General features: G+C 50.0%; 59 non-coding genes and 2 pseudogenes across 59 annotated transcripts; all 61 read left to right on the top strand.

Moving 5' to 3' along the window:
• Positions 1-183: 183 nt before the first annotated feature.
• Positions 184-302, top strand: LOC148713867 (5S ribosomal RNA). Its single transcript, XR_015980380.2, has one exon. It is a non-coding gene; the product is annotated as a 5S ribosomal RNA (ribosomal RNA).
• A 247-nt stretch (positions 303-549) lies between these two features.
• LOC148713866 (5S ribosomal RNA) lies at positions 550-667 on the top strand. Its single transcript, XR_015983311.2, has one exon. It is a non-coding gene; the product is annotated as a 5S ribosomal RNA (ribosomal RNA).
• A 247-nt stretch (positions 668-914) lies between these two features.
• On the top strand, positions 915-1,033 carry LOC148713865 (5S ribosomal RNA). Its single transcript, XR_015980379.2, has one exon. It is a non-coding gene; the product is annotated as a 5S ribosomal RNA (ribosomal RNA).
• Positions 1,034-1,280: 247 nt separating this feature from the next.
• LOC148713864 (5S ribosomal RNA) lies at positions 1,281-1,399 on the top strand. Its single transcript, XR_015981159.2, has one exon. It is a non-coding gene; the product is annotated as a 5S ribosomal RNA (ribosomal RNA).
• A 247-nt stretch (positions 1,400-1,646) lies between these two features.
• LOC148713863 (5S ribosomal RNA) lies at positions 1,647-1,765 on the top strand (annotated as a pseudogene).
• Positions 1,766-2,012: 247 nt separating this feature from the next.
• LOC148713862 (5S ribosomal RNA) lies at positions 2,013-2,131 on the top strand. The gene has a single exon (XR_015983740.2). It is a non-coding gene; the product is annotated as a 5S ribosomal RNA (ribosomal RNA).
• Positions 2,132-2,378: 247 nt separating this feature from the next.
• LOC148713861 (5S ribosomal RNA) lies at positions 2,379-2,496 on the top strand. The gene has a single exon (XR_015986117.2). It is a non-coding gene; the product is annotated as a 5S ribosomal RNA (ribosomal RNA).
• A 247-nt stretch (positions 2,497-2,743) lies between these two features.
• LOC148713860 (5S ribosomal RNA) lies at positions 2,744-2,862 on the top strand. The gene has a single exon (XR_015980378.2). It is a non-coding gene; the product is annotated as a 5S ribosomal RNA (ribosomal RNA).
• Positions 2,863-3,109: 247 nt separating this feature from the next.
• LOC148713859 (5S ribosomal RNA) lies at positions 3,110-3,228 on the top strand. The gene has a single exon (XR_015983310.2). It is a non-coding gene; the product is annotated as a 5S ribosomal RNA (ribosomal RNA).
• A 247-nt stretch (positions 3,229-3,475) lies between these two features.
• Positions 3,476-3,594, top strand: LOC148713858 (5S ribosomal RNA). Its single transcript, XR_015980377.2, has one exon. It is a non-coding gene; the product is annotated as a 5S ribosomal RNA (ribosomal RNA).
• Positions 3,595-3,841: 247 nt separating this feature from the next.
• Positions 3,842-3,960, top strand: LOC148713857 (5S ribosomal RNA). The gene has a single exon (XR_015981157.2). It is a non-coding gene; the product is annotated as a 5S ribosomal RNA (ribosomal RNA).
• A 248-nt stretch (positions 3,961-4,208) lies between these two features.
• LOC148713856 (5S ribosomal RNA) lies at positions 4,209-4,327 on the top strand (annotated as a pseudogene).
• A 247-nt stretch (positions 4,328-4,574) lies between these two features.
• LOC148713855 (5S ribosomal RNA) lies at positions 4,575-4,693 on the top strand. Its single transcript, XR_015983308.2, has one exon. It is a non-coding gene; the product is annotated as a 5S ribosomal RNA (ribosomal RNA).
• A 247-nt stretch (positions 4,694-4,940) lies between these two features.
• Positions 4,941-5,059, top strand: LOC148713854 (5S ribosomal RNA). The gene has a single exon (XR_015980423.2). It is a non-coding gene; the product is annotated as a 5S ribosomal RNA (ribosomal RNA).
• A 247-nt stretch (positions 5,060-5,306) lies between these two features.
• On the top strand, positions 5,307-5,425 carry LOC148713853 (5S ribosomal RNA). The gene has a single exon (XR_015981155.2). It is a non-coding gene; the product is annotated as a 5S ribosomal RNA (ribosomal RNA).
• A 248-nt stretch (positions 5,426-5,673) lies between these two features.
• Positions 5,674-5,792, top strand: LOC148713852 (5S ribosomal RNA). Its single transcript, XR_015983307.2, has one exon. It is a non-coding gene; the product is annotated as a 5S ribosomal RNA (ribosomal RNA).
• A 247-nt stretch (positions 5,793-6,039) lies between these two features.
• On the top strand, positions 6,040-6,158 carry LOC148713851 (5S ribosomal RNA). Its single transcript, XR_015980376.2, has one exon. It is a non-coding gene; the product is annotated as a 5S ribosomal RNA (ribosomal RNA).
• Positions 6,159-6,404: 246 nt separating this feature from the next.
• Positions 6,405-6,523, top strand: LOC148713850 (5S ribosomal RNA). The gene has a single exon (XR_015977547.2). It is a non-coding gene; the product is annotated as a 5S ribosomal RNA (ribosomal RNA).
• A 247-nt stretch (positions 6,524-6,770) lies between these two features.
• On the top strand, positions 6,771-6,888 carry LOC148713849 (5S ribosomal RNA). The gene has a single exon (XR_015980375.2). It is a non-coding gene; the product is annotated as a 5S ribosomal RNA (ribosomal RNA).
• A 247-nt stretch (positions 6,889-7,135) lies between these two features.
• LOC148713848 (5S ribosomal RNA) lies at positions 7,136-7,254 on the top strand. The gene has a single exon (XR_015983306.2). It is a non-coding gene; the product is annotated as a 5S ribosomal RNA (ribosomal RNA).
• A 247-nt stretch (positions 7,255-7,501) lies between these two features.
• On the top strand, positions 7,502-7,620 carry LOC148713847 (5S ribosomal RNA). Its single transcript, XR_015980374.2, has one exon. It is a non-coding gene; the product is annotated as a 5S ribosomal RNA (ribosomal RNA).
• A 247-nt stretch (positions 7,621-7,867) lies between these two features.
• LOC148713846 (5S ribosomal RNA) lies at positions 7,868-7,986 on the top strand. The gene has a single exon (XR_015981154.2). It is a non-coding gene; the product is annotated as a 5S ribosomal RNA (ribosomal RNA).
• Positions 7,987-8,233: 247 nt separating this feature from the next.
• Positions 8,234-8,352, top strand: LOC148713845 (5S ribosomal RNA). The gene has a single exon (XR_015983305.2). It is a non-coding gene; the product is annotated as a 5S ribosomal RNA (ribosomal RNA).
• Positions 8,353-8,600: 248 nt separating this feature from the next.
• LOC148713844 (5S ribosomal RNA) lies at positions 8,601-8,719 on the top strand. The gene has a single exon (XR_015983303.2). It is a non-coding gene; the product is annotated as a 5S ribosomal RNA (ribosomal RNA).
• Positions 8,720-8,966: 247 nt separating this feature from the next.
• On the top strand, positions 8,967-9,085 carry LOC148713843 (5S ribosomal RNA). The gene has a single exon (XR_015980422.2). It is a non-coding gene; the product is annotated as a 5S ribosomal RNA (ribosomal RNA).
• Positions 9,086-9,332: 247 nt separating this feature from the next.
• Positions 9,333-9,451, top strand: LOC148713842 (5S ribosomal RNA). The gene has a single exon (XR_015981153.2). It is a non-coding gene; the product is annotated as a 5S ribosomal RNA (ribosomal RNA).
• A 247-nt stretch (positions 9,452-9,698) lies between these two features.
• On the top strand, positions 9,699-9,817 carry LOC148713841 (5S ribosomal RNA). The gene has a single exon (XR_015983302.2). It is a non-coding gene; the product is annotated as a 5S ribosomal RNA (ribosomal RNA).
• Positions 9,818-10,065: 248 nt separating this feature from the next.
• Positions 10,066-10,184, top strand: LOC148713840 (5S ribosomal RNA). The gene has a single exon (XR_015980372.2). It is a non-coding gene; the product is annotated as a 5S ribosomal RNA (ribosomal RNA).
• A 247-nt stretch (positions 10,185-10,431) lies between these two features.
• LOC148713839 (5S ribosomal RNA) lies at positions 10,432-10,550 on the top strand. Its single transcript, XR_015983301.2, has one exon. It is a non-coding gene; the product is annotated as a 5S ribosomal RNA (ribosomal RNA).
• A 247-nt stretch (positions 10,551-10,797) lies between these two features.
• On the top strand, positions 10,798-10,916 carry LOC148713838 (5S ribosomal RNA). Its single transcript, XR_015980371.2, has one exon. It is a non-coding gene; the product is annotated as a 5S ribosomal RNA (ribosomal RNA).
• Positions 10,917-11,163: 247 nt separating this feature from the next.
• Positions 11,164-11,282, top strand: LOC148713837 (5S ribosomal RNA). The gene has a single exon (XR_015981152.2). It is a non-coding gene; the product is annotated as a 5S ribosomal RNA (ribosomal RNA).
• Positions 11,283-11,530: 248 nt separating this feature from the next.
• On the top strand, positions 11,531-11,649 carry LOC148713836 (5S ribosomal RNA). The gene has a single exon (XR_015983300.2). It is a non-coding gene; the product is annotated as a 5S ribosomal RNA (ribosomal RNA).
• A 247-nt stretch (positions 11,650-11,896) lies between these two features.
• Positions 11,897-12,015, top strand: LOC148713835 (5S ribosomal RNA). Its single transcript, XR_015983299.2, has one exon. It is a non-coding gene; the product is annotated as a 5S ribosomal RNA (ribosomal RNA).
• Positions 12,016-12,261: 246 nt separating this feature from the next.
• On the top strand, positions 12,262-12,380 carry LOC148713834 (5S ribosomal RNA). The gene has a single exon (XR_015980421.2). It is a non-coding gene; the product is annotated as a 5S ribosomal RNA (ribosomal RNA).
• Positions 12,381-12,627: 247 nt separating this feature from the next.
• Positions 12,628-12,745, top strand: LOC148713833 (5S ribosomal RNA). The gene has a single exon (XR_015981151.2). It is a non-coding gene; the product is annotated as a 5S ribosomal RNA (ribosomal RNA).
• A 247-nt stretch (positions 12,746-12,992) lies between these two features.
• LOC148713832 (5S ribosomal RNA) lies at positions 12,993-13,111 on the top strand. Its single transcript, XR_015983298.2, has one exon. It is a non-coding gene; the product is annotated as a 5S ribosomal RNA (ribosomal RNA).
• Positions 13,112-13,358: 247 nt separating this feature from the next.
• On the top strand, positions 13,359-13,477 carry LOC148713831 (5S ribosomal RNA). Its single transcript, XR_015980370.2, has one exon. It is a non-coding gene; the product is annotated as a 5S ribosomal RNA (ribosomal RNA).
• Positions 13,478-13,724: 247 nt separating this feature from the next.
• LOC148713830 (5S ribosomal RNA) lies at positions 13,725-13,843 on the top strand. The gene has a single exon (XR_015983297.2). It is a non-coding gene; the product is annotated as a 5S ribosomal RNA (ribosomal RNA).
• A 247-nt stretch (positions 13,844-14,090) lies between these two features.
• Positions 14,091-14,209, top strand: LOC148713829 (5S ribosomal RNA). Its single transcript, XR_015980369.2, has one exon. It is a non-coding gene; the product is annotated as a 5S ribosomal RNA (ribosomal RNA).
• Positions 14,210-14,457: 248 nt separating this feature from the next.
• Positions 14,458-14,576, top strand: LOC148713828 (5S ribosomal RNA). Its single transcript, XR_015977993.2, has one exon. It is a non-coding gene; the product is annotated as a 5S ribosomal RNA (ribosomal RNA).
• Positions 14,577-14,823: 247 nt separating this feature from the next.
• On the top strand, positions 14,824-14,942 carry LOC148713827 (5S ribosomal RNA). Its single transcript, XR_015986053.2, has one exon. It is a non-coding gene; the product is annotated as a 5S ribosomal RNA (ribosomal RNA).
• A 247-nt stretch (positions 14,943-15,189) lies between these two features.
• LOC148713826 (5S ribosomal RNA) lies at positions 15,190-15,308 on the top strand. Its single transcript, XR_015985013.2, has one exon. It is a non-coding gene; the product is annotated as a 5S ribosomal RNA (ribosomal RNA).
• Positions 15,309-15,555: 247 nt separating this feature from the next.
• On the top strand, positions 15,556-15,674 carry LOC148713825 (5S ribosomal RNA). The gene has a single exon (XR_015985012.2). It is a non-coding gene; the product is annotated as a 5S ribosomal RNA (ribosomal RNA).
• A 248-nt stretch (positions 15,675-15,922) lies between these two features.
• On the top strand, positions 15,923-16,041 carry LOC148713824 (5S ribosomal RNA). The gene has a single exon (XR_015986179.2). It is a non-coding gene; the product is annotated as a 5S ribosomal RNA (ribosomal RNA).
• A 247-nt stretch (positions 16,042-16,288) lies between these two features.
• On the top strand, positions 16,289-16,407 carry LOC148713823 (5S ribosomal RNA). The gene has a single exon (XR_015979833.2). It is a non-coding gene; the product is annotated as a 5S ribosomal RNA (ribosomal RNA).
• A 247-nt stretch (positions 16,408-16,654) lies between these two features.
• On the top strand, positions 16,655-16,773 carry LOC148713822 (5S ribosomal RNA). Its single transcript, XR_015986116.2, has one exon. It is a non-coding gene; the product is annotated as a 5S ribosomal RNA (ribosomal RNA).
• A 247-nt stretch (positions 16,774-17,020) lies between these two features.
• LOC149767785 (5S ribosomal RNA) lies at positions 17,021-17,139 on the top strand. The gene has a single exon (XR_016406884.1). It is a non-coding gene; the product is annotated as a 5S ribosomal RNA (ribosomal RNA).
• A 248-nt stretch (positions 17,140-17,387) lies between these two features.
• On the top strand, positions 17,388-17,506 carry LOC149767784 (5S ribosomal RNA). Its single transcript, XR_016404924.1, has one exon. It is a non-coding gene; the product is annotated as a 5S ribosomal RNA (ribosomal RNA).
• Positions 17,507-17,753: 247 nt separating this feature from the next.
• Positions 17,754-17,872, top strand: LOC149767783 (5S ribosomal RNA). Its single transcript, XR_016406422.1, has one exon. It is a non-coding gene; the product is annotated as a 5S ribosomal RNA (ribosomal RNA).
• A 247-nt stretch (positions 17,873-18,119) lies between these two features.
• Positions 18,120-18,238, top strand: LOC149767782 (5S ribosomal RNA). Its single transcript, XR_016407842.1, has one exon. It is a non-coding gene; the product is annotated as a 5S ribosomal RNA (ribosomal RNA).
• A 248-nt stretch (positions 18,239-18,486) lies between these two features.
• Positions 18,487-18,605, top strand: LOC149767781 (5S ribosomal RNA). Its single transcript, XR_016408299.1, has one exon. It is a non-coding gene; the product is annotated as a 5S ribosomal RNA (ribosomal RNA).
• A 247-nt stretch (positions 18,606-18,852) lies between these two features.
• Positions 18,853-18,971, top strand: LOC149767780 (5S ribosomal RNA). Its single transcript, XR_016405638.1, has one exon. It is a non-coding gene; the product is annotated as a 5S ribosomal RNA (ribosomal RNA).
• Positions 18,972-19,217: 246 nt separating this feature from the next.
• Positions 19,218-19,336, top strand: LOC149767779 (5S ribosomal RNA). Its single transcript, XR_016408440.1, has one exon. It is a non-coding gene; the product is annotated as a 5S ribosomal RNA (ribosomal RNA).
• Positions 19,337-19,583: 247 nt separating this feature from the next.
• On the top strand, positions 19,584-19,701 carry LOC149767778 (5S ribosomal RNA). The gene has a single exon (XR_016404729.1). It is a non-coding gene; the product is annotated as a 5S ribosomal RNA (ribosomal RNA).
• A 247-nt stretch (positions 19,702-19,948) lies between these two features.
• On the top strand, positions 19,949-20,067 carry LOC149767777 (5S ribosomal RNA). Its single transcript, XR_016404492.1, has one exon. It is a non-coding gene; the product is annotated as a 5S ribosomal RNA (ribosomal RNA).
• A 247-nt stretch (positions 20,068-20,314) lies between these two features.
• Positions 20,315-20,433, top strand: LOC149767776 (5S ribosomal RNA). Its single transcript, XR_016404491.1, has one exon. It is a non-coding gene; the product is annotated as a 5S ribosomal RNA (ribosomal RNA).
• Positions 20,434-20,681: 248 nt separating this feature from the next.
• On the top strand, positions 20,682-20,800 carry LOC149767775 (5S ribosomal RNA). The gene has a single exon (XR_016406373.1). It is a non-coding gene; the product is annotated as a 5S ribosomal RNA (ribosomal RNA).
• Positions 20,801-21,047: 247 nt separating this feature from the next.
• Positions 21,048-21,166, top strand: LOC149767774 (5S ribosomal RNA). Its single transcript, XR_016401297.1, has one exon. It is a non-coding gene; the product is annotated as a 5S ribosomal RNA (ribosomal RNA).
• Positions 21,167-21,413: 247 nt separating this feature from the next.
• Positions 21,414-21,532, top strand: LOC149767773 (5S ribosomal RNA). The gene has a single exon (XR_016406421.1). It is a non-coding gene; the product is annotated as a 5S ribosomal RNA (ribosomal RNA).
• Positions 21,533-21,779: 247 nt separating this feature from the next.
• Positions 21,780-21,898, top strand: LOC149767772 (5S ribosomal RNA). The gene has a single exon (XR_016406883.1). It is a non-coding gene; the product is annotated as a 5S ribosomal RNA (ribosomal RNA).
• Positions 21,899-22,146: 248 nt separating this feature from the next.
• Positions 22,147-22,265, top strand: LOC149767771 (5S ribosomal RNA). The gene has a single exon (XR_016406419.1). It is a non-coding gene; the product is annotated as a 5S ribosomal RNA (ribosomal RNA).
• Positions 22,266-22,430: the final 165 nt, after the last annotated feature.

The following is a 22,430-nucleotide window of genomic DNA, read 5'->3' as shown; positions in this document are numbered from 1 at the left end:
TTTTCCTCTTCGGATAATTTTTTTCCCCCGAAAATAAACTGAGTCCGGAGACTGGCGGTGCCATGCCGCATAGCGGGACCAGCGCGTTGAATACTACGCCAGAACGGCCCCGGCGGCGCGAATGTCTCGGGCCGTCGAGGTCTGCTGCTTTGTCATAAAAGGGAGTTTCGATGGGCAAGTCATGGGTGCGATCATACCAGCACTAATGCACCGGATCCCATCAGAACTCCGCAGTTAAGCGTGCTTGGGCGAGAGTAGTACTAGGATGGGTGGCCCCCTGGGAAGTCCTCGTGTTGCACCCCTTTTATTTTTTGCCCGCTTTTTTATTTTTTGATAATATTTATTTTTAATTTTTCGGCTTTTGGCTTTTCCTCTTCGGATAATTTTTTTCCCCCGAAAATAAACTGAGTCCGGAGACTGGCGGTGCCATGCCGCATAGCGGGACCAGCGCGTTGAATCCTACGCCAGAACGGCCCCGGCGGCGCGAATGTCTCGGGCCGTTGAGGTCTGCTGCTTTGTCATAAAAGGGAGTTTCGATGGGCATGTCATGGGTGCGATCATACCAGCACTAATGCACCGGATCCCATCAGAACTCCGCAGTTAAGCGTGCTTGGGCGAGATTAGTACTAGGATGGGTGACCCCCGGGAAGTCCTCGTATTGCACCCCTTTTATTTTTTGCCCGCTTTTTTATTTTTTCATAATATTTATTTTTAATTTTTCGGCTTTTGGCTTTTTCTCTTCGGATAATTTTTTTCCCCCGAAAATAAACTGCGTCCGGAGACTGGCGGTGCCATGCCGCATAGCGGGACCAGCGCGTTGAATCCTACGCCAGAACGGCCCCGGCAGCGCGAATGTCTCGGGCCGTCGAGGTCTGCTGCTTTGTCATAAAAGGGAGTTTCGATGGGCAAGTCATAGGTGCGATCATACCAGCACTAATGCACCGGATCCCATCAGAACTCCGCAGTTAAGCGTGCTTGGGCGAGAGTAGTACTAGGATGGGTGGCCCCCTGGGAAGTCCTCGTGTTGCACCCCTTTTATTTTTTGCCCGCATTTTTATTTTTTCATTATATTTATTTTTAATTTTTCGGCTTTTGGCTTTTCCTCTTCGGATAATTTTTTTCCCCCGAAAATAAACTGAGTCCGGAGACTGGCGGTACCATGCCGCATAGCGGGACCAGCGCGTTGAATCCTACGCCAGAACGGCCCCGGCGGCGCGAATGTCTCGGGCCGTCGAGGTCTGCTACTTTGTCATAAAAGGGAGTTTCGATGGGCCAGTCATGGGTGCGATCATACCAGCACTAATGCACCGGATCCCATCAGAACTCCACAGTTAAGCGTGCTTGGGCGAGAGTAGTACTAGGATGGGTGGCCCCCTGGGAAGTCCTCGTGTTGCACCCCTTTTATTTTTTGCCCGCTTTTTTATTTTTTGATAATATTTATTTTTAATTTTTCGGCTTTTGGCTTTTTCTCTTCGGATAATTTTTTTCCCCCGAAAATAAACTGAGTCCGGAGACTGGCGGTGCCATGCCGCATAGCGGGAGCAACGCGTTGAATCCTACGCCAGAACGGCCCCGGCGGCGTGAATGTCTCGGGCCGTCGAGGTCTGCTGCTTTGTCATAAAAGGGAGTTTCGAAGGGCATGTCATGGGTACGATCATACCAGCACTAATGCACCGGATCCCATCAGAACTCCGCAGTTAAGCGGGCTTGGGCGAGAGTAATACTAGGATGGGTGACCCCCAGGGAAGTCCTCGTGTTGCACCCCTTTTATTTTTTGCCCGCATTTTTATTTTTTCATTATATTTATTTTTAATTTTTCGGCTTTTGGCTTTTCCTCTTCGGATAATTTTTTTCCCCCGAAAATAAACTGAGTCCGGAGACTGGCGGTGCCATGCCGCATAGCGGGACCAGCGCGTTGAATACTACGCCAGAACGGCCCCGGCGGCGCGAATGTCTCGGGCCGTCGAGGTCTGCTGCTTTGTCATAAAAGGGAGTTTCGATGGGCAAGTCATGGGTGCGATCATACCAGCACTAATGCACCGGATCCCATCAGAACTCCGCAGTTAAGCGTGCTTGGGCGAGAGTAGTACTAGGATGGGTGGCCCCCTGGGAAGTCCTCGTGTTGCACCCCTTTTATTTTTTGCCCGCTTTTTTATTTTTTGATAATATTTATTTTTAATTTTTCGGCTTTTGGCTTTTCCTCTTCGGATAATTTTTTTCCCCCGAAAATAAACTGAGTCCGGAGACTGGCGGTGCCATGCCGCATAGCGGGACCAGCGCGTTGAATCCTACGCCAGAACGGCCCCGGCGGCGCGAATGTCTCGGGCCGTTGAGGTCTGCTGCTTTGTCATAAAAGGGAGTTTCGATGGGCATGTCATGGGTGCGATCATACCAGCACTAATGCACCGGATCCCATCAGAACTCCGCAGTTAAGCGTGCTTGGGCGAGATTAGTACTAGGATGGGTGACCCCCGGGAAGTCCTCGTATTGCACCCCTTTTATTTTTTGCCCGCTTTTTTATTTTTTCATAATATTTATTTTTAATTTTTCGGCTTTTGGCTTTTTCTCTTCGGATAATTTTTTTCCCCCGAAAATAAACTGCGTCCGGAGACTGGCGGTGCCATGCCGCATAGCGGGACCAGCGCGTTGAATCCTACGCCAGAACGGCCCCGGCGGCGCGAATGTCTCGGGCCGTCGAGGTCTGCTGCTTTGTCATAAAAGGGAGTTTCGATGGGCAAGTCATAGGTGCGATCATACCAGCACTAATGCACCGGATCCCATCAGAACTCCGCAGTTAAGCGTGCTTGGGCGAGAGTAGTACTAGGATGGGTGGCCCCCTGGGAAGTCCTCGTGTTGCACCCCTTTTATTTTTTGCCCGCTTTTTTATTTTTTCATTATATTTATTTTTAATTTTTCGGCTTTTGGCTTTTCCTCTTCGGATAATTTTTTTCCCCCGAAAATAAACTGAGTCCGGAGACTGGCGGTGCCATGCCGCATAGCGGGACCAGCGCGTTGAATACTACGCCAGAACGGCCCCAGCGGCGCGAATGTCTCGGGCCGTCGAGGTCTGCTGCTTTGTCATAAAAGGGAGTTTCGATGGGCAAGTCATGGGTGCGATCATACCAGCACTAATGCACCGGATCCCATCAGAACTCCGCAGTTAAGCGTGCTTGGGCGAGAGTAGTACTAGGATGGGTGGCCCCCTAAGAAGTCCTCGTGTTGCACCCCTTTTATTTTTTGCCCGCTTTTTTATTTTTTGATAATATTTATTTTTAATTTTTCGGCTTTTGGCTTTTCCTCTTCGGATAATTTTTTTCCCCCGAAAATAAACTGAGTCCGGAGACTGGCGGTGCCATGCCGCATAGCGGGACCCGCGCGTTGAATCCTATGCCAGAACGGCCCCGGCGGCGCGAATGTCTCGGGCCGTCGAGGTCTGCTGCTTTGTCATAAAAGGGAGTTTCGAAGGGCATGTCATGGGTGCGATCATACCAGCACTAATGCACTGGATCCCATCAGAACTCCGCAGTTAAGCGTGCTTGGGCGAGAGTACTACTAGGATGGGTGACCCCCTGGGAAGTCCTCGTGTTGCACCCCTTTTATTTTTTGCCCGCTTTTTTATTTTTTGATAATATTTATTTTTAATTTTTCGGCTTTTGGCTTTTCTTCTTCGGATAATTTTTTTCCCCCGAAAATAAACTGAGTCCGGAGACTGGCGGTGCCATGCCGCATTGCGGGACCAGCGCGTTGAATCCTACGCCAGAACGGCCCCGGCGGCGCGAATGTCTCGGGCCGTCGAGGTCCGCTGCTTTGTCATAAAAGGGAGTTTCGATGGGCAAGTCATAGGTGCGATCATACCAGCACTAATGCACCGGATCCCATCAGAACTCCGCAGTTAAGCGTGCTTGGGCGAGAGTAGTACTAGGATGGGTGGCCCCCTGGGAAGTCCTCGTGTTGCACCCCTTTTATTTTTTTGCCCGCTTTTTTATTTTTTGATAATATTTATTTTTAATTTTTCGGCTTTTGGCTTTTCCTCTTCGGATAATTTTTTTCCCCCGAAAATAAACTGAGTCCGGAGACTGGCGGTGCCATGCCGCATAGCGGGAGTAGCGCGTTGAATCCTACGCCAGAACGGCCCCGGCGGCGCGAATGTCTCGGGCCGTCGAGGTCTGCTGCTTTGTCATAAAAGGGAGTTTCGAAGGGCATGTCATGGGTGCGATCATATCAGCACTAATGCACCGGATCCCATCAGAACTCCGCAGTTAAGCGGGCTTGGGCGAGAGTAGTACTAGGATGGGTGAACCCCTCGGAAGTCCTCGTGTTGCACCCTATTTATTTTTTGCCCGCTTTTTTATTTTTTCATAATATTTATTTTTAATTTTTCGACTTTTGGCTTTTCCTCTTCGGATAATTTTTTTTCCTCGAAAATAAACTGAGTCCGGAGACTGGCGGTGCCATGCCGCATAGCGGGACCAGCGCGTTGAATACTACGCCAGAACGGCCCCAGCGGCGCGAATGTCTCGGGCCGTCGAGGTCTGCTGCTTTGTCATAAAAGGGAGTTTCGATGGGCAAGTCATGGGTGCGATCATACCAGCACTAATGCACCGGATCCCATCAGAACTCCGCAGTTAAGCGTGCTTGGGCGAGAGTAGTACTAGGATGGGTGGCCCCCTGGGAAGTCCTCGTGTTGCACCCCTTTTATTTTTTGCCCGCTTTTTTATTTTTTGATAATATTTATTTTTAATTTTTCGGCTTTTGGCTTTTCCTCTTCGGATAATTTTTTTCCCCCGAAAATAAACTGAGTCCGGAGACTGGCGGTGCCATGCCGCATAGCGGGACCCGCGCGTTGAATCCTATGCCAGAACGGCCCCGGCGGCGCGAATGTCTCGGGCCGTCGAGGTCTGCTGCTTTGTCATAAAAGGGAGTTTCGAAGGGCATGTCATGGGTGCGATCATACCAGCACTAATGCACTGGATCCCATCAGAACTCCGCAGTTAAGCGTGCTTGGGCGAGAGTACTACTAGGATGGGTGACCCCCTGGGAAGTCCTCGTGTTGCACCCCTTTTATTTTTTGCCCGCTTTTTTATTTTTTGATAATATTTATTTTTAATTTTTCGGCTTTTGGCTTTTCTTCTTCGGATAATTTTTTTCCCCCGAAAATAAACTGAGTCCGGAGACTGGCGGTGCCATGCCGCATAGCGGGACCAGCGCGTTGAATCCTACGCCAGAACGGCCCCGGCGGCGCGAATGTCTCGGGCCGTCGAGGTCTGCTGCTTTGTCATAAAAGGGAGTTTCGATGGGCAAGTCATAGGTGCGATCATACCAGCACTAATGCACCGGATCCCATCAGAAATCCGCAGTTAAGCGTGCTTGGGCGAGAGTAGTACTAGGATGGGTGGCCCCCTGGGAAGTCCTCGTGTTGCACCCCTTTTATTTTTTTGCCCGCTTTTTTATTTTTTGATAATATTTATTTTTAATTTTTCGGCTTTTGGCTTTTCCTCTTCGGATAATTTTTTTTCTCCGAAAATAAACTGAGTCCGGAGACTGGCGGTGCCATGCCGCATAGCGGGAGCAGCGCGTTGAATCCTACGCCAGAACGGCCCCGGCGGCGCGAATGTCTCGGGCCGTCGAGGTCTGCTGCTTTGTCATAAAAGGGAGTTTCGAAGGGCATGTCATGGGTGCGATCATACCAGCACTAATGCACCGGATCCCATCAGAACTCCGAAGTTAAGCGGGCTTGGGCGAGAGTAGTACTAGGATGGGTGACCCCCTCGGAAGTCCTCGTGTTGCACCCTATTTATTTTTTGCCCGCTTTTTTATTTTTTCATAATATTTATTTTTAATTTTTCGACTTTTGGCTTTTCCTCTTCGGATAATTTTTTTTCCTCGAAAATAAACTGAGTCCGGAGACTGGCGGTGCCATGCCGCATAGCGGGACCAGCGCGTTGAATCCTACGCCAGAACGGCCCCGGCGGCGCGAATGTCTCGGGCCGTCGAGGTCTGCTGCTTTGTCATAAAAGGTAGTTTCGAAGGGCATGTCATGCATGCGATCATACCAGCACTAATGCACCGGATCCCATCAGAACTCCGCAGTTAAGCGTGCTTGGGCGAGAGTAGTACTAGGATGGGTGACCCCCTGGGAAGTCCTCGTGTTGCACCCCTTTTATTTTTTGCCCGCTTTTTTATTTTTTGATAATATTTATTTATAATTTTTCGGCTTTTGGCTTTTCTTCTTCGGATAATTTTTTCCCCCGAAAATAAACTGAGTCCGGAGACTGGCGGTGCCATGCCGCATAGCGGGACCAGCGCGTTGAATCCTACACCAGAACGGCCCCGGCGGCGCGAATGTCTCGGGCCGTCGAGGTCTGCTGCTTTGTCATAAAGGGGAGTTTCGAAGGGCATGTCATGGTTGCGATCATACCAGCACTAATGCCCCGGATCCCATCAGAACTCCGCAGTTAAGCATGCTTGGGCGAGAGTAGTACTAGGATGGGTGACCCCCTGGGAAGTCCTCGTGTTGCACCTCTTTTATTTTTTGCCCGCTTTTTTATTTTTTGATAATATTTATTTTTAATTTTTCGGCTTTTGGCTTTTCCTCTTCGGATAATTTTTTTCCCCCGAAAATAAACTGAGTCCGGAGACTGGCGGTGCCATGCCGCATAGCGGGACCAGCGCGTTGAATCCTACGCCAGAACGGCCCCGGCGGCGCGAATGTCTCGGGCCGTTGAGGTCTGCTGCTTTGTCATAAAAGGGAGTTTTGATGGGCATGTCATGGGTGCGATCATACCAGCACTAATGCACCGGATCCCATCAGAACTCCGCAGTTAAGCGTGCTTGGGCGAGATTAGTACTAGGATGGGTGACCCCCGGGAAGTCCTCGTATTGCACCCCTTTTATTTTTTGCCCGCTTTTTTATTTTTTCATAATATTTATTTTTAATTTTTCGGCTTTTGGCTTTTCCTCTTCGGATAATTTTTTTCCCCCGAAAATAAACTGCGTCCGGAGACTGGCGGTGCCATGCCGCATAGCGGGACCAGCGCGTTGAATCCTACGCCAGAACGGCCCCGGCGGCGCGAATGTCTCGGGCCGTCGAGGTCTGCTGCTTTGTCATAAAAGGGAGTTTCGATGGGCAAGTCATAGGTGCGATCATACCAGCACTAATGCACCGGATCCCATCAGAACTCCGCAGTTAAGCGTGCTTGGGCGAGAGTAGTACTAGGATGGGTGGCCCCCTGGGAAGTCCTCGTGTTGCACCCCTTTTATTTTTTGCCCGCTTTTTTATTTTTTCATTATATTTATTTTTAATTTTTCGGCTTTTGGCTTTTCCTCTTCGGATAATTTTTTTCCCGCGAAAATAAACTGAGTCCGGAGACTGGCGGTGCCATGCCGCATAGCGGGACCAGCGCGTTGAATACTACGCCAGAACGGCCCCAGCGGCGCGAATGTCTCGGGCCGTCGAGGTCTGCTGCTTTGTCATAAAAGGGAGTTTCGATGGGCAAGTCATGGGTGCGATCATACCAGCACTAATGCACCGGATCCCATCAGAACTCCGCAGTTAAGCGTGCTTGGGCGAGAGTAGTACTAGGATGGGTGGCCCCCTGGGAAGTCCTCGTGTTGCACCCCTTTTATTTTTTGCCCGCTTTTTTATTTTTTGATAATATTTATTTTTAATTTTTCGGCTTTTGGCTTTTCCTCTTCGGATAATTTTTTTCCCCCGAAAATAAACTGAGTCCGGAGACTGGCGGTGCCATGCCGCATAGCGGGACCCGCGCGTTGAATCCTATGCCAGAACGGCCCCGGCGGCGCGAATGTCTCGGGCCGTCGAGGTCTGCTGCTTTGTCATAAAAGGGAGTTTTGAAGGGCATGTCATGGGTGCGATCATACCAGCACTAATGCACTGGATCCCATCAGAACTCCGCAGTTAAGCGTGCTTGGGCGAGAGTACTACTAGGATGGGTGACCCCCTGGGAAGTCCTCGTGTTGCACCCCTTTTATTTTTTGCCCGCTTTTTTATTTTTTGATAATATTTATTTTTAATTTTTCGGCTTTTGGCTTTTCTTCTTCGGATAATTTTTTTCCCCCGAAAATAAACTGAGTCCGGAGACTGGCGGTGCCATGCCGCATAGCGGGACCAGCGCGTTGAATCCTACGCCAGAACGGCCCCGGCGACGCGAATGTCTCGGGCCGTCGAGGTCTGCTGCTTTGTCATAAAAGGGAGTTTCGATGGGCAAGTCATAGGTGCGATCATACCAGCACTAATGCACCGGATCCCATCAGAACTCCGCAGTTAAGCGTGCTTGGGCGAGAGTAGTACTAGGATGGGTGGCCCCCTGGGAAGTCCTCGTGTTGCACCCCTTTTATTTTTTTGCCCGCTTTTTTATTTTTTGATAATATTTATTTTTAATTTTTCGGCTTTTGGCTTTTCCTCTTCGGATAATTTTTTTCCCCCGAAAATAAACTGAGTCCGGAGACTGGCGGTGCCATGCCGCATAGCGGGAGCAGCGCGTTGAATCCTACGCCAGAACGGCCCCGGCGGCGCGAATGTCTCGGGCCGTCGAGGTCTGCTGCTTTGTCATAAAAGGGAGTTTCGAAGGGCATGTCATGGGTGCGATCATACCAGCACTAATGCACCGGATCCCATCAGAACTCCGCAGTTAAGCGGGCTTGGGCGAGAGTAGTACTAGGATGGGTGACCCCCTCGGAAGTCCTCGTGTTGCACCCTATTTATTTTTTGCCCGCTTTTTTATTTTTTCATAATATTTATTTTTAATTTTTCGACTTTTGGCTTTTCCTCTTCGGATAATTTTTTTTCCTCGAAAATAAACTGAGTCCGGAGACTGGCGGTGCCATGCCGCATAGCGGGACCAGCGCGTTGAATACTACGCCAGAACAGCCCCAGCGGCGCGAATGTCTCGGGCCGTCGAGGTCTGCTGCTTTGTCATAAAAGGGAGTTTCGATGGGCAAGTCATGGGTGCGATCATACCAGCACTAATGCACCGGATCCCATCAGAACTCCGCAGTTAAGCGTGCTTGGGCGAGAATAGTACTAGGATGGGTGGCCCCCTGGGAAGTCCTCGTGTTGCACCCCTTTTATTTTTTGCCCGCTTTTTTATTTTTTGATAATATTTATTTTTAATTTTTCGGCTTTTGGCTTTTCCTCTTCGGATAATTTTTTTCCCCCGAAAATAAACTGAGTCCGGAGACTGGCGGTGCCATGCCGCATAGCGGGACCCGCGCGTTGAATCCTATGCCAGAACGGCCCCGGCGGCGCGAATGTCTCGGGCCGTCGAGGTCTGCTGCTTTGTCATAAAAGGGAGTTTCGAAGGGCATGTCATGGGTGCGATCATACCAGCACTAATGCACTGGATCCCATCAGAACTCCGCAGTTAAGCGTGCTTGGGCGAGAGTACTACTAGGATGGGTGACCCCCTGGGAAGTCCTCGTGTTGCACCCCTTTTATTTTTTGCCCGCTTTTTTATTTTTTGATAATATTTATTTTTAATTTTTCGGCTTTTGGCTTTTCTTCTTCGGATAATTTTTTTCTCCCGAAAATAAACTGAGTCCGGAGACTGGCGGTGCCATGCCGCATAGCGGGACCAGCGCGTTGAATCCTACGCCAGAACGGCCCCGGCGGCGCGAATGTCTCGGGCCGTCGAGGTCTGCTGCTTTGTCATAAAAGGGAGTTTCGATGGGCAAGTCATAGGTGCGATCATACCAGCACTAATGCACCGGATCCCATCAGAACTCCGCAGTTAAGCGTGCTTGGGCGAGAGTAGTACTAGGATGGGTGGCCCCCTGGGAAGTCCTCGTGTTGCACCCCTTTTATTTTTTTGCCCGCTTTTTTATTTTTTGATAATATTTATTTTTAATTTTTCGGCTTTTGGCTTTTCCTCTTCGGATAATTTTTTTCCCCCGAAAATAAACTGAGTCCGGAGACTGGCGGTGCCATGCCGCATAGCGGGAGCAGCGCGTTGAATCCTACGCCAGAACGGCCCCGGCGGCGCGAATGTCTCGGGCCGTCGAGGTCTGCTGCTTTGTCATAAAAGGGAGTTTCGAAGGGCATGTCATGGGTGCGATCATACCAGCACTAATGCACCGGATCCCATCAGAACTCCGCAGTTAAGCGGGCTTGGGCGAGAGTAGTACTAGGATGGGTGACCCCCTCGGAAGTCCTCGTGTTGCACCCTATTTATTTTTTGCCCGCTTTTTTATTTTTTCATAATATTTATTTTTAATTTTTCGACTTTTGGCTTTTCCTCTTCGGATAATTTTTTTTCCTCGAAAATAAACTGAGTCCGGAGACTGGCGGTGCCATGCCGCATAGCGGGACCAGCGCGTTGAATACTACGCCAGAACGGCCCCAGCGGCGCGAATGTCTCGGGCCGTCGAGGTCTGCTGCTTTGTCATAAAAGGGAGTTTCGATGGGCAAGTCATGGGTGCGATCATACCAGCACTAATGCACCGGATCCCATCAGAACTCCGCAGTTAAGCGTGCTTGGGCGAGAGTAGTACTAGGATGGGTGGCCCCTTGGGAAGTCCTCGTGTTGCACCCCTTTTATTTTTTGCCCGCTTTTTTATTTTTTGATAATATTTATTTTTAATTTTTCGGCTTTTGGCTTTTCCTCTTCGGATAATTTTTTTCCCCCGAAAATAAACTGAGTCCGGAGACTGGCGGTGCCATGCCGCATAGCGGGACCCGCGCGTTGAATCCTATGCCAGAACGGCCCCGGCGGCGCGAATGTCTCGGGCCGTCGAGGTCTGCTGCTTTGTCATAAAAGGGAGTTTCGAAGGGCATGTCATGGGTGCGATCATACCAGCACTAATGCACTGGATCCCATCAGAACTCCGCAGTTAAGCGTGCTTGGGCGAGAGTACTACTAGGATGGGTGACCCCCTGGGAAGTCCTCGTGTTGCACCCCTTTTATTTTTTGCCCGCTTTTTTATTTTTTGATAATATTTATTTTTAATTTTTCGGCTTTTGGCTTTTCTTCTTCGGATAATTTTTTTCCCCCGAAAATAAACTGAGTCCGGAGACTGGCGGTGCCATGCCGCATAGCGGGACCAGCGCGTTGAATCCTACGCCAGAACGGCCCCGGCGGCGCGAATGTCTCGGGCCGTCGAGGTCTGCTGCTTTGTCATAAAAGGGAGTTTCGATGGGCAAGTCATAGGTGCGATCATACCAGCACTAATGCACCGGATCCCATCAGAACTCCGCAGTTAAGCGTGCTTGGGCGAGAGTAGTACTAGGATGGGTGGCCCCCTGGGAAGTCCTCGTGTTGCACCCCTTTTATTTTTTTGCCCGCTTTTTTATTTTTTGATAATATTTATTTTTAATTTTTCGGCTTTTGGCTTTTCCTCTTCGGATAATTTTTTTTCTCCGAAAATAAACTGAGTCCGGAGACTGGCGGTGCCATGCCGCATAGTGGGAGCAGCGCGTTGAATCCTACGCCAGAACGGCCCCGGCGGCGCGAATGTCTCGGGCCGTCGAGGTCTGCTGCTTTGTCATAAAAGGGAGTTTCGAAGGGCATGTCATGGGTGCGATCATACCAGCACTAATGCACCGGATCCCATCAGAACTCCGAAGTTAAGCGGGCTTGGGCGAGAGTAGTACTAGGATGGGTGACCCCCTCGGAAGTCCTCGTGTTGCACCCTATTTATTTTTTGCCCGCTTTTTTATTTTTTCATAATATTTATTTTTAATTTTTCGACTTTTGGCTTTTCCTCTTCGGATAATTTTTTTTCCTCGAAAATAAACTGAGTCCGGAGACTGGCGGTGCCATGCCGCATAGCGGGACCAGCGCGTTGAATCCTACGCCAGAACGGCCCCGGCGGCGCGAATGTCTCGGGCCGTCGAGGTCTGCTGCTTTGTCATAAAAGGTAGTTTCGAAGGGCATGTCATGCATGCGATCATACCAGCACTAATGCACCGGATCCCATCAGAACTCCGCAGTTAAGCGTGCTTGGGCGAGAGTAGTACTAGGATGGGTGACCCCCTGGGAAGTCCTCGTGTTGCACCCCTTTTATTTTTTGCCCGCTTTTTTATTTTTTGATAATATTTATTTATAATTTTTCGGCTTTTGGCTTTTCTTCTTCGGATAATTTTTTCCCCCGAAAATAAACTGAGTCCGGAGACTGGCGGTGCCATGCCGCATAGCGGGACCAGCGCGTTGAATCCTACACCAGAACGGCCCCGGCGGCGCGAATGTCTCGGGCCGTCGAGGTCTGCTGCTTTGTCATAAAGGGGAGTTTCGAAGGGCATGTCATGGTTGCGATCATACCAGCACTAATGCCCCGGATCCCATCAGAACTCCGCAGTTAAGCATGCTTGGGCGAGAGTAGTACTAGGATGGGTGACCCCCTGGGAAGTCCTCGTGTTGCACCTCTTTTATTTTTTGCCCGCTTTTTTATTTTTTGATAATATTTATTTTTAATTTTTCGGCTTTTGGCTTTTCCTCTTCGGATAATTTTTTTCCCCCGAAAATAAACTGAGTCCGGAGACTGGCGGTGCCATGCCGCATAGCGGGACCAGCGCGTTGAATCCTACGCCAGAACGGCCCCGGCGGCGCGAATGTCTCGGGCCGTTGAGGTCTGCTGCTTTGTCATAAAAGGGAGTTTTGATGGGCATGTCATGGGTGCGATCATACCAGCACTAATGCACCGGATCCCATCAGAACTCCGCAGTTAAGCGTGCTTGGGCGAGATTAGTACTAGGATGGGTGACCCCCGGGAAGTCCTCGTATTGCACCCCTTTTATTTTTTGCCCGCTTTTTTATTTTTTCATAATATTTATTTTTAATTTTTCGGCTTTTGGCTTTTCCTCTTCGGATAATTTTTTTCCCCCGAAAATAAACTGCGTCCGGAGACTGGCGGTGCCATGCCGCATAGCGGGACCAGCGCGTTGAATCCTACGCCAGAACGGCCCCGGCGGCGCGAATGTCTCGGGCCGTCGAGGTCTGCTGCTTTGTCATAAAAGGGAGTTTCGATGGGCAAGTCATAGGTGCGATCATACCAGCACTAATGCACCGGATCCCATCAGAACTCCGCAGTTAAGCGTGCTTGGGCGAGAGTAGTACTAGGATGGGTGGCCCCCTGGGAAGTCCTCGTGTTGCACCCCTTTTATTTTTTGCCCGCTTTTTTATTTTTTCATTATATTTATTTTTAATTTTTCGGCTTTTGGCTTTTCCTCTTCGGATAATTTTTTTCCCGCGAAAATAAACTGAGTCCGGAGACTGGCGGTGCCATGCCGCATAGCGGGACCAGCGCGTTGAATACTACGCCAGAACGGCCCCAGCGGCGCGAATGTCTCGGGCCGTCGAGGTCTGCTGCTTTGTCATAAAAGGGAGTTTCGATGGGCAAGTCATGGGTGCGATCATACCAGCACTAATGCACCGGATCCCATCAGAACTCCGCAGTTAAGCGTGCTTGGGCGAGAGTAGTACTAGGATGGGTGGCCCCCTGGGAAGTCCTCGTGTTGCACCCCTTTTATTTTTTGCCCGCTTTTTTATTTTTTGATAATATTTATTTTTAATTTTTCGGCTTTTGGCTTTTCCTCTTCGGATAATTTTTTTCCCCCGAAAATAAACTGAGTCCGGAGACTGGCGGTGCCATGCCGCATAGCGGGACCCGCGCGTTGAATCCTATGCCAGAACGGCCCCGGCGGCGCGAATGTCTCGGGCCGTCGAGGTCTGCTGCTTTGTCATAAAAGGGAGTTTTGAAGGGCATGTCATGGGTGCGATCATACCAGCACTAATGCACTGGATCCCATCAGAACTCCGCAGTTAAGCGTGCTTGGGCGAGAGTACTACTAGGATGGGTGACCCCCTGGGAAGTCCTCGTGTTGCACCCCTTTTATTTTTTGCCCGCTTTTTTATTTTTTGATAATATTTATTTTTAATTTTTCGGCTTTTGGCTTTTCTTCTTCGGATAATTTTTTTCCCCCGAAAATAAACTGAGTCCGGAGACTGGCGGTGCCATGCCGCATAGCGGGACCAGCGCGTTGAATCCTACGCCAGAACGGCCCCGGCGACGCGAATGTCTCGGGCCGTCGAGGTCTGCTGCTTTGTCATAAAAGGGAGTTTCGATGGGCAAGTCATAGGTGCGATCATACCAGCACTAATGCACCGGATCCCATCAGAACTCCGCAGTTAAGCGTGCTTGGGCGAGAGTAGTACTAGGATGGGTGGCCCCCTGGGAAGTCCTCGTGTTGCACCCCTTTTATTTTTTTGCCCGCTTTTTTATTTTTTGATAATATTTATTTTTAATTTTTCGGCTTTTGGCTTTTCCTCTTCGGATAATTTTTTTCCCCCGAAAATAAACTGAGTCCGGAGACTGGCGGTGCCATGCCGCATAGCGGGAGCAGCGCGTTGAATCCTACGCCAGAACGGCCCCGGCGGCGCGAATGTCTCGGGCCGTCGAGGTCTGCTGCTTTGTCATAAAAGGGAGTTTCGAAGGGCATGTCATGGGTGCGATCATACCAGCACTAATGCACCGGATCCCATCAGAACTCCGCAGTTAAGCGGGCTTGGGCGAGAGTAGTACTAGGATGGGTGACCCCCTCGGAAGTCCTCGTGTTGCACCCTATTTATTTTTTGCCCGCTTTTTTATTTTTTCATAATATTTATTTTTAATTTTTCGACTTTTGGCTTTTCCTCTTCGGATAATTTTTTTTCCTCGAAAATAAACTGAGTCCGGAGACTGGCGGTGCCATGCCGCATAGCGGGACCAGCGCGTTGAATACTACGCCAGAACGGCCCCAGCGGCGCGAATGTCTCGGGCCGTCGAGGTCTGCTGCTTTGTCATAAAAGGGAGTTTCGATGGGCAAGTCATGGGTGCGATCATACCAGCACTAATGCACCGGATCCCATCAGAACTCCGCAGTTAAGCGTGCTTGGGCGAGAATAGTACTAGGATGGGTGGCCCCCTGGGAAGTCCTCGTGTTGCACCCCTTTTATTTTTTGCCCGCTTTTTTATTTTTTGATAATATTTATTTTTAATTTTTCGGCTTTTGGCTTTTCCTCTTCGGATAATTTTTTTCCCCCGAAAATAAACTGAGTCCGGAGACTGGCGGTGCCATGCCGCATAGCGGGACCCGCGCGTTGAATCCTATGCCAGAACGGCCCCGGCGGCGCGAATGTCTCGGGCCGTCGAGGTCTGCTGCTTTGTCATAAAAGGGAGTTTCGAAGGGCATGTCATGGGTGCGATCATACCAGCACTAATGCACTGGATCCCATCAGAACTCCGCAGTTAAGCGTGCTTGGGCGAGAGTACTACTAGGATGGGTGACCCCCTGGGAAGTCCTCGTGTTGCACCCCTTTTATTTTTTGCCCGCTTTTTTATTTTTTGATAATATTTATTTTTAATTTTTCGGCTTTTGGCTTTTCTTCTTCGGATAATTTTTTTCCCCCGAAAATAAACTGAGTCCGGAGACTGGCGGTGCCATGCCGCATAGCGGGACCAGCGCGTTGAATCCTACGCCAGAACGGCCCCGGCGGCGCGAATGTCTCGGGCCGTCGAGGTCTGCTGCTTTGTCATAAAAGGGAGTTTCGATGGGCAAGTCATAGGTGCGATCATACCAGCACTAATGCACCGGATCCCATCAGAACTCCGCAGTTAAGCGTGCTTGGGCGAGAGTAGTACTAGGATGGGTGGCCCCCTGGGAAGTCCTCGTGTTGCACCCCTTTTATTTTTTTGCCCGCTTTTTTATTTTTTGATAATATTTATTTTTAATTTTTCGGCTTTTGGCTTTTCCTCTTCGGATAATTTTTTTCCCCCGAAAATAAACTGAGTCCGGAGACTGGCGGTGCCATGCCGCATAGCGGGAGCAGCGCGTTGAATCCTACGCCAGAACGGCCCCGGCGGCGCGAATGTCTCGGGCCGTCGAGGTCTGCTGCTTTGTCATAAAAGGGAGTTTCGAAGGGCATGTCATGGGTGCGATCATACCAGCACTAATGCACCGGATCCCATCAGAACTCCGCAGTTAAGCGGGCTTGGGCGAGAGTAGTACTAGGATGGGTGACCCCCTCGGAAGTCCTCGTGTTGCACCCTATTTATTTTTTGCCCGCTTTTTTATTTTTTCATAATATTTATTTTTAATTTTTCGACTTTTGGCTTTTCCTCTTCGGATAATTTTTTTTCCTCGAAAATAAACTGAGTCCGGAGACTGGCGGTGCCATGCCGCATAGCGGGACCAGCGCGTTGAATACTACGCCAGAACGGCCCCAGCGGCGCGAATGTCTCGGGCCGTCGAGGTCTGCTGCTTTGTCATAAAAGGGAGTTTCGATGGGCAAGTCATGGGTGCGATCATACCAGCACTAATGCACCGGATCCCATCAGAACTCCGCAGTTAAGCGTGCTTGGGCGAGAGTAGTACTAGGATGGGTGGCCCCTTGGGAAGTCCTCGTGTTGCACCCCTTTTATTTTTTGCCCGCTTTTTTATTTTTTGATAATATTTATTTTTAATTTTTCGGCTTTTGGCTTTTCCTCTTCGGATAATTTTTTTCCCCCGAAAATAAACTGAGTCCGGAGACTGGCGGTGCCATGCCGCATAGCGGGACCCGCGCGTTGAATCCTATGCCAGAACGGCCCCGGCGGCGCGAATGTCTCGGGCCGTCGAGGTCTGCTGCTTTGTCATAAAAGGGAGTTTCGAAGGGCATGTCATGGGTGCGATCATACCAGCACAAATGCACTGGATCCCATCAGAACTCCGCAGTTAAGCGTGCTTGGGCGAGAGTACTACTAGGATGGGTGACCCCCTGGGAAGTCCTCGTGTTGCACCCCTTTTATTTTTTGCCCGCTTTTTTATTTTTTGATAATATTTATTTTTAATTTTTCGGCTTTTGGCTTTTCTTCTTCGGATAATTTTTTTCCCCCGAAAATAAACTGAGTCCGGAGACTGGCGGTGCCATGCCGCATAGCGGGACCAGCGCGTTGAATCCTACGCCAGAACGGCCCCGGCGGCGCGAATGTCTCGGGCCGTCGAGGTCTGCTGCTTTGTCATAAAAGGGAGTTTCGATGGGCAAGTCATAGGTGCGATCATACCAGCACCAATGCACCGGATCCCATCAGAACTCCGCAGTTAAGCGTGCTTGGGCGAGAGTAGTACTAGGATGGGTGGCCCCCTGGGAAGTCCTCGTGTTGCACCCCTTTTATTTTTTTGCCCGCTTTTTTATTTTTTGATAATATTTATTTTTAATTTTTCGGCTTTTGGCTTTTCCTCTTCGGATAATTTTTTTCCCCCGAAAATAAACTGAGTCCGGAGACTGGCGGTGCCATGCCGCATAGCGGGAGCAGCGCGTTGAATCCTACGCCAGAACGGCCCCGGCGGCGCGAATGTCTCGGGCCGTCGAGGTCTGCTGCTTTGTCATAAAAGGGAGTTTCGATGGGCAAGTCATGGGTGCGATCATACCAGCACTAATGCACCGGATCCCATCAGAATTCCGCAGTTAAGCGTGCTTGGGCGAGAGTAGTACTAGGATGGGTGGCCCCCTGGGAAGTCCTCGTGTTGCACCCCTTTTATTTTTTGCCCGCTTTTTTATTTTTTGATAATATTTATTTTTAATTTTTCGGCTTTTGGCTTTTCCTCTTCGGATAATTTTTTTCCCCCGAAAATAAACTGAGTCCGGAGACTGGCGGTGCCATGCCGCATAGCGGGACCCGCGCGTTGAATCCTATGCCAGAACGGCCCCGGCGGCGCGAATGTCTCGGGCCGTCGAGGTCTGCTGCTTTGTCATAAAAGGGAGTTTCGAAGGGCATGTCATGGGTGCGATCATACCAGCACTAATGCACTGGATCCCATCAGAACTCCGCAGTTAAGCGTGCTTGGGCGAGAGTACTACTAGGATGGGTGACCCCCTGGGAAGTCCTCGTGTTGCACCCCTTTTATTTTTTGCCCGCTTTTTTATTTTTTGATAATATTTATTTTTAATTTTTCGGCTTTTGGCTTTTCTTCTTCGGATAATTTTTTTCCCCCGAAAATAAACTGAGTCCGGAGACTGGCGGTGCCATGCCGCATAGCGGGACCAGCGCGTTGAATCCTACGCCAGAACGGCCCCGGCGGCGCGAATGTCTCGGGCCGTCGAGGTCTGCTGCTTTGTCATAAAAGGGAGTTTCGATGGGCAAGTCATAGGTGCGATCATACCAGCACTAATGCACCGGATCCCATCAGAAATCCGCAGTTAAGCGTGCTTGGGCGAGAGTAGTACTAGGATGGGTGGCCCCCTGGGAAGTCCTCGTGTTGCACCCCTTTTATTTTTTTGCCCGCTTTTTTATTTTTTGATAATATTTATTTTTAATTTTTCGGCTTTTGGCTTTTCCTCTTCGGATAATTTTTTTCCCCCGAAAATAAACTGAGTCCGGAGACTGGCGGTGCCATGCCGCATAGCGGGAGCAGCGCGTTGAATCCTACGCCAGAACGGCCCCGGCGGCGCGAATGTCTCGGGCCGTCGAGGTCTGCTGCTTTGTCATAAAAGGGAGTTTCGAAGGGCATGTCATGGGCGCGATCATACCAGCACTAATGCACCGGATCCCATCAGAACTCCGCAGTTAAGCGGGCTTGGGCGAGAGTAGTACTAGGATGGGTGACCCCCTCGGAAGTCCTCGTGTTGCACCCTATTTATTTTTTGCCCGCTTTTTTATTTTTTCATAATATTTATTTTTAATTTTTCGACTTTTGGCTTTTCCTCTTCGGATAATTTTTTTTCCTCGAAAATAAACTGAGTCCGGAGACTGGCGGTGCCATGCCGCATAGCGGGACCAGCGCGTTGAATCCTACGCCAGAACGGCCCCGGCGGCGCGAATGTCTCGGGCCGTCGAGGTCTGCTGCTTTGTCATAAAAGGTAGTTTCGAAGGGCATGTCATGCATGCGATCATACCAGCACTAATGCACCGGATCCCATCAGAACTCCGCAGTTAAGCGTGCTTGGGCGAGAGTAGTACTAGGATGGGTGACCCCTTGGGAAGTCCTCGTGTTGCACCCCTTTTATTTTTTGCCCGCTTTTTTATTTTTTGATAATATTTATTTATAATTTTTCGGCTTTTGGCTTTTCTTCTTCAGATAATTTTTTCCCCCGAAAATAAACTGAGTCCGGAGACTGGCGGTGCCATGCCGCATAGCGGGACCAGCGCGTTGAATCCTACGCCAGAACGGCCCCGGCGGCGCGAATGTCTCGGGCCGTCGAGGTCTGCTGCTTTGTCATAAAGGGGAGTTTCGAAGGGCATGTCATGGTTGCGATCATACCAGCACTAATGCCCCGGATCCCATCAGAACTCCGCAGTTAAGCATGCTTGGGCGAGAGTAGTACTAGGATGGGTGACCCCCTGGGAAGTCCTCGTGTTGCACCTCTTTTATTTTTTGCCCGCTTTTTTATTTTTTGATAATATTTATTTTTAATTTTTCGGCTTTTGGCTTTTCCTCTTCGGATAATTTTTTTCCCCCGAAAATAAACTGAGTCCGGAGACTGGCGGTGCCATGCCGCATAGCGGGACCAGCGCGTTGAATCCTACGCCAGAACGGCCCCGGCGGCGCGAATGTCTCGGGCCGTTGAGGTCTGCTGCTTTGTCATAAAAGGGAGTTTCGATGGGCATGTCATGGGTGCGATCATACCAGCACTAATGCACCGGATCCCATCAGAACTCCGCAGTTAAGCGTGCTTGGGCGAGATTAGTACTAGGATGGGTGACCCCCGGGAAGTCCTCGTATTGCACCCCTTTTATTTTTTGCCTGCTTTTTTATTTTTTCATAATATTTATTTTTAATTTTTCGGCTTTTGGCTTTTCCTCTTCGGATAATTTTTTTCCCCCGAAAATAAACTGCGTCCGGAGACTGGCGGTGCCATGCCGCATAGCGGGACCAGCGCGTTGAATCCTACGCCAGAACGGCCCCGGCGGCGCGAATGTCTCGGGCCGTCGAGGTCTGCTGCTTTGTCATAAAAGGGAGTTTCGATGGGCAAGTCATAGGTGCGATCATACCAGCACTAATGCACCGGATCCCATCAGAACTCCGCAGTTAAGCGTGCTTGGGCGAGAGTAGTACTAGGATGGGTGGCCCCCTGGGAAGTCCTCGTGTTGCACCCCTTTTATTTTTTGCCCGCTTTTTTATTTTTTCATTATATTTATTTTTAATTTTTCGGCTTTTGGCTTTTCCTCTTCGGATAATTTTTTTCCCCCGAAAATAAACTGAGTCCGGAGACTGGCGGTGCCATGCCGCATAGCGGGACCAGCGCGTTGAATCCTACGCCAGAACGGCCCCGGCGGCGCGAATGTCTCGGGCCGTCGAGGTCTGCTGCTTTGTCATAAAAGGGAGTTTCGATGGGCAAGTCATAGGTGCGATCATACCAGCACTAATGCACCGGATCCCATCAGAACTCCGCAGTTAAGCGTGCTTGGGCGAGAGTAGTACTAGGATGGGTGGCCCCCTGGGAAGTCCTCGTGTTGCACCCCTTTTATTTTTTTGCCCGCTTTTTTATTTTTTGATAATATTTATTTTTAATTTTTCGGCTTTTGGCTTTTCCTCTTCGGATAATTTTTTTCCCCTGAAAATAAACTGAGTCTGGAGACTGGCGGTGCCATGCCGCATAGCGGGAGCAGCGCGTTGAATCCTACGCCAGAACGGCCCCGGCGGCGCGAATGTCTCGGGCCGTCGAGGTCTGCTGCTTTGTCATAAAAGGGAGTTTCGAAGGGCATGTCATGGGTGCGATCATACCAGCACTAATGCACCGGATCCCATCAGAACTCCGCAGTTAAGCGGGCTTGGGCGAGAGTAGTACTAGGATGGGTGACCCCCTCGGAAGTCCTCGTGTTGCACCCTATTTATTTTTTGCCCGCTTTTTTATTTTTTCATAATATTTATTTTTAATTTTTCGACTTTTGGCTTTTCCTCTTCGGATAATTTTTTTTCCTCGAAAATAAACTGAGTCCGGAGACTGGCGGTGCCATGCCGCATAGCGGGACCAGCGCGTTGAATACTACGCCAGAACGGCCCCAGCGGCGCGAATGTCTCGGGCCGTCGAGGTCTGCTGCTTTGTCATAAAAGGGAGTTTCGATGGGCAAGTCATGGGTGCGATCATACCAGCACTAATGCACCGGATCCCATCAGAACTCCGCAGTTAAGCGTGCTTGGGCGAGAGTAGTACTAGGATGGGTGGCCCCCTGGGAAGTCCTCGTGTTGCACCCCTTTTATTTTTTGCCCGCTTTTTTATTTTTTGATAATATTTATTTTTAATTTTTCGGCTTTTGGCTTTTCCTCTTCGGATAATTTTTTTCCCCCGAAAATAAACTGAGTCCGGAGACTGGCGGTGCCATGCCGCATAGCGGGACCCGCGCGTTGAATCCTATGCCAGAACGGCCCCGGCGGCGCGAATGTCTCGGGCCGTCGAGGTCTGCTGCTTTGTCATAAAAGGGAGTTTCGAAGGGCATGTCATGGGTGCGATCATACCAGCACTAATGCACTGGATCCCATCAGAACTCCGCAGTTAAGCGTGCTTGGGCGAGAGTACTACTAGGATGGGTGACCCCCTGGGAAGTCCTCGTGTTGCACCCCTTTTATTTTTTGCCCGCTTTTTTATTTTTTGATAATATTTATTTTTAATTTTTCGGCTTTTGGCTTTTCTTCTTCGGATAATTTTTTTCCCCCGAAAATAAACTGAGTCCGGAGACTGGCGGTGCCATGCCGCATAGCGGGACCAGCGCGTTGAATCCTACGCCAGAACGGCCCCGGCGGCGCGAATGTCTCGGGCCGTCGAGGTCTGCTGCTTTGTCATAAAAGGGAGTTTCGATGGGCAAGTCATAGGTGCGATCATACCAGCACCAATGCACCGGATCCCATCAGAACTCCGCAGTTAAGCGTGCTTGGGCGAGAGTAGTACTAGGATGGGTGGCCCCCTGGGAAGTCCTCGTGTTGCACCCCTTTTATTTTTTTGCCCGCTTTTTTATTTTTTGATAATATTTATTTTTAATTTTTCGGCTTTTGGCTTTTCCTCTTCGGATAATTTTTTTCCCCCGAAAATAAACTGAGTCCGGAGACTGGCGGTGCCATGCCGCATAGCGGGACCCGCGCGTTGAATCCTATGCCAGAACGGCCCCGGCGGCGCGAATGTCTCGGGCCGTCGAGGTCTGCTGCTTTGTCATAAAAGGGAGTTTCGAAGGGCATGTCATGGGTGCGATCATACCAGCACTAATGCACTGGATCCCATCAGAACTCCGCAGTTAAGCGTGCTTGGGCGAGAGTACTACTAGGATGGGTGACCCCCTGGGAAGTCCTCGTGTTGCACCCCTTTTATTTTTTGCCCGCTTTTTTATTTTTTGATAATATTTATTTTTAATTTTTCGGCTTTTGGCTTTTCTTCTTCGGATAATTTTTTTCCCCCGAAAATAAACTGAGTCCGGAGACTGGCGGTGCCATGCCGCATAGCGGGAGCAGCGCGTTGAATCCTACGCCA

Source organism: Phoenix dactylifera, chromosome 4 (genome assembly GCF_051530095.1).
Source record: "Phoenix dactylifera cultivar Ajwa chromosome 4, Ajwa_hap1_PhDact_Kaust_v1.1, whole genome shotgun sequence".
In the NCBI taxonomy this organism is placed as follows: Eukaryota; Viridiplantae; Streptophyta; class Magnoliopsida; order Arecales; family Arecaceae; genus Phoenix; species Phoenix dactylifera.
The sequence above is the reverse complement of the archived record's forward strand: the minus strand, read 5'-3'. Positions and strand labels throughout refer to the sequence as shown.